Raw genomic sequence first — 4,777 nt, 5'->3', positions numbered from 1 at the left:
ATCCACGCCTACTAGGCCTGTTGCACCCTTCCAGGCGGTCGCCGGATTCGCACCCCCCTCTTGCGAGGAGGGCAGTCGTCCTAGCCGGCTAACGCCTGTTAAGCGCGGTATATCTACTTCTGGCTGTTCCCCTGGCAGCCACGGGGCAGGTGCCCGGATGGTAGTGTCCTCGCTGTCACGCCCTATTAGGTGGTCGGTCTTGCCGAGGGTCTACCCGTTCAAGGCCGGCCACCCTGTCCTCTCCTTGCCTTCCCGGTTCCGGTCCTTGTGTTTTGGTGAACGCTCGCAACATGTCCAGTGAGTATAGAAGAACTCGTCTACTCAATAGTCTAGCGAACTTGCGCGCCCTGGCACGTTCCATTCCCAGAGCTGCCAAAATCACCTCGTTGGAAGCATACCACAAACCACGGGCCCCCAGGAGGAACCTGTAGATGCAGGCCGTGCTCACTCCCAGCGTCTGAGCGATCAGTGTTTTATGGGGGCTGTAGTAACGCACCTTCGCCTTGTCCGCACTTCGGAGGGAGTTTGTATCAAACTCAAAGCGTACCGTGACATCCACGACTAAGGCTTCCGTCCCGCGGACGAACACCAGGTCAAGTCGGCGTGGCTCCCCGGAGGCAGTCACAAACGGCCATTCCCGATGGACGGTCCAGCCCAGGACTTCACCCTCAGTCTCCAGGAGATGACAGATCTTATGATGCCTCGCAATACGTGCTTCCTTAACCCCGGGACACTGTCCCAGGATGTGAGAGACGGATTCCAGCCTGGAAGCGCAGAGTCCGTAGGTGGCGGCAGATTTCGGTCTGCCCCTGCATCCTGATTCAGCGGTCGGGTAGATATTCGCTCTGATCTGCAGCGCCGCAATGAAGCAACGCTCAGTAAAGCCCTGATGTCCTCTCAGCCAGCTGTTTCTCACGGGGCACCACTTGACACGACCCTGAACCGGTAACTCCGCCCATTTCAGGAATTCCTCCGCTCTCCAGTTGCACGGTATCGGGCAGACAGGCGTCAGTGAGCAGGGGTCGTCTCCATTTGCGTTCAAATTCCACAGTCCCAACTGTGTAATGTCCTTCTCACCCCCTCCTGCTCTCAGCCATGTGTGTCTGAAGTTATCTTTCGCCCAGCCGCTGGTAGCCAACACCTTCACCGTTTCGTTCGAGGATACTGACAACCGTAACCAACGTCTTGCTTGTTGTGACGGGACTAGTCGGGTGAGCTTGCATATCCCCAGTTCACCGTCCCGGTTCCTTGCATAGAGTAGCCCATCGCAGGTCGACTGCGGCAGATGCAGCCCCGTCTTCACAGCCTTCCTAACGATCCCGTCAAGATGTTCAAGTTTGGTGACCCCCAGATCGGAGTGGTCAGCCAGGTATTGGAGTCGGGGAATCGCGTGCCGGTTTAGCAACGTCACCTTCTGGGATGGCTTAAGTGGGGCCGCGCCGATGCGGTGTATCCAATTCTCCAGTGCACGAGTCTGATCCGGCTTCACAACCCCAACCCAAGGGCTGCATTGAACACCGAGGTACCTGAAAGATTCCTCGATGCCGGTAAACTGCAAGTTCGTACCCCCCAGAACCCATGGGGTAGAGTCGTTTATCGTGTACGATTCATTACAGGGCCGGAGGAGGAAGCCGAAGCTCTTCCACTGGTTGACTTTCAGACCCGTCACCCGGCAGAATGCGTCCAAAATCCGGAGGTTGTCAGCCATACCCTTCCAGAAGTCGCTTACCAGCACGAGGTCATCGGCGAACACCAGACTCATCACCGCATGACCCGCGAGCCGATACCCTTTACCAAGTCGTTCGATTGTATGGAGTAGGGGATCCATAGCCAGGTTGAAAAGCACGGGGGACATGGGATCCCCCTGCTTCACACCTACCCTCAATGCTATGTTCGAGGTTTCGTTATCCCCGAGTTTGACTCGCGTCACGCTGTCCGTGTAGAGTTAGCTGGACCATCTCTACCATGTGGCGGTCCACCTTGATCAGCCCGAGGGCGGCCAACAGATGCCCGTGGGAAAACGAGTCGAATGCCTGAGTAAAGTCGATTGATACTACTGCGAGTGGGCTGCTACACTCAGATTTGCAGTGCCGGACCAGGCCCCGGAGGACCTCGATGTTCTCTGAGCACCCGGGGGTGGGACGGAACCCCCTTTGACTAGGACTGAGCGGGCAAGCCAGAGCCAGCCGCTTTGACAGTACTCTAGTAAATACCCTCAAAATTAGTGACCCTATGGTTATTGGTCGCCAGCTACCAATTTCCATAGCCTCCCCTGGGTCTGTTGATTTGGGTAGCAGTATCGTTCGACATCTTTTCAGGCGGGCAGGTAATACCAGCCTGGCAACCTTAGGGCCGTTCTGTCACAGAGGTCTGAGATGCACCCGCGGGGCTGCGTGAGCTCCGTGGCCGACAGGGTGCATCGAAAGCGGACACTTTCACCAAAACGCAGCTGATTTTTCAGACCTCCATGAATTTATTTTGCCGTTTAAAACCTAAGTCCTCATCCATGGAAACTCAGCGGGTCTCAGAGGCATTTCTATCCGCCATTCGAGCTCCATGGGACTCTTTTGGTATCCTTTTCCTACCATCCTGATGCTACCAGTCTGGCAACCTTAGGGCCGTTCTGTCACGGAGGTCTGAGATGCACCCGCGGGGCTGCGTGAGCTCCGTGGCCGACAGGGTGCATCGAAAGCGGACACTTTCACCAAAACGCAGCTGATTTTTCAGACCTCCATGAATTTATTTTGCCGTTTAAAACCTAAGTCCTCATCCATGGAAACTCAGCGGGTCTCAGAGGCATTTCTATCCGCCATTCGAGCTCCATGGGACTCTTTTGGTATCCTTTTCCTACCATCCTGATGCTACCAGTCTGGCAACCTTAGGGCCGTTCTGTCACGGAGGTCTGAGATGCACCCGCGGGGCTCCGTGAGCTCCGAGGCCGACAGGGTTCATCGAAAGCGGACACTTTCATCAAAACGCAGCTGATTTTTCAGACCTCTATGATTTATTTTGCCGTTTAAAACCTAAGTCCTCACCCATGGAAGTCTGAGATGCACTCGCGGGGCTGCGTGAGCTCCGTGGCCGACAGGGTTCATCGAAAGCGGACACTTTCATCAAAACGCAGCTGATTTTTCAGACCTCCATGATTTATTTTGCCGTTTAAAACCTAAGTCCTCACCCATGGAAGTCTGAGATGCACTCGCGGGGCTGCGTGAGCTCCGTGGCCGACAGGGTGCATCGAAAGCGGACACTTTCATCAAAACGCAGCTGATTTTTCAGACCTCCATGATTTATTTTGCCGTTTAAAACCTAAGTCCTCACCCATGGAAGTCTGAGATGCACTCGCGGGGCTGCGTGAGCTCCGTGGCCGACAGGGTGCATCGAAAGCGGACACTTTCATCAAAACGCAGCTGATTTTTCAGACCTCCGTGATTTATTTTGCCGTTTAAAACCTAAGTCCTCATCCATGGAAGTCTGAGATGCACTCGCGGGGCTGCGTGAGCTCCGTGTCCGACAGGGTGCATCGAAAGCGGACACTTTCATCAAAACGCAGCTGATTTTTCAGACCTCCATGATTTATTTTGCCGTTTAAAACCTAAGTCATCATCCATGGAAACTCAGCGGGTCTCAGAGGCATTTCTATCCGCCATTCGAGCTCCAGAGGACACTTTTAGTTCTCTTTCCTTCTATCCTGATGCTACCAGTCTGGCAACCTTAGGGCCGTTCTGTCACGGAGGTCTGAGATGCACTCGCGGGGCTGCGTGAGCTCCGTGGCCGACAGGGTGCATCGAAAGCGGACACTTTCACCAAAACGCAGCTGATTTTTCAGATCTCCATGATTTATTTTGCCGTTTAAAACCTAAGTCCTCATCCATGGAAACTCAGCGGGTCTCAGAGGCATTTCTATCCGCCATTCGAGCTCCAGAGGACACTTCTGGTACTCCTTTCCTACTATCCTGATGCTACCAGTCTGGCAACCTTAGGGCCGTTCTGTCACGGAGGTCTGATGTGCACCCGCGGGGCTGCGTGAGCTCCAAGGCCGACAGGGTGCATCGAAATCGGACACTTTCACCAAAACGCAGCTGATTTTTTCAGACCTCCATGATTTTATTTTGCCGTTTAAAACCTAAGTCCTCATCCATGGAAACTCAGCGGGTCTCAGAGGCTTTTCTATCCGCCATTCGAGCTCCAGAGGACACTTCTGGTACTCCTTTCCTACTATCCTGATGCTACCAGTCTGGCAACCTTAGGGCCGTTTTGTCACGGAGGTCTTATGTGCACCCGCGGAGCTCCGCGAGCTCAGAGGCCGACAGGGTGCATCGAAATCGGACACTTTCACCAAAACGCAGCTGATTTTTCAGACCTCCATGATTTATTTTCCCTTTTAAAACCTAAGTCCTCATCCATGGAAACTCAGCGGGTCTCTGTGGCTTTTCTATCCGCCATTCGAGCTCCAGAGGACACTTTTGGTTCACCTCTCTCATATACGTACCACTACCTGTCTGACAACCTTAGGGCCGTTCTGTCCTCCAGTGCGCCGAGCCGGCCGATCCGGGAAAGAGGCGCCTTTTTCGGATCGAAAACGGCCGACGTTTCGGTACGTATCTCCGCGAGGGAAGGTCGCAGGGACGCGTGGCCGGGCTCGTTGGAAAGGTCTCGGCCGTCCCTTTCGAACCACGCCGGCCTCGACGCGGTGCGACCCCGCGATCGGCCGCTGGACCACCCGGAAGTCCAAACGTTGGACTCTGCTCGGCGAGACCTTTCCAACGACACCTCA

Source organism: Barbatula barbatula (assembly GCF_947034865.1).
Source record: "Barbatula barbatula genome assembly, chromosome: 13".
Lineage (NCBI taxonomy): Eukaryota > Metazoa > Chordata > Actinopteri > Cypriniformes > Nemacheilidae > Barbatula > Barbatula barbatula.
This window is presented reverse-complemented; position numbering follows the sequence as displayed.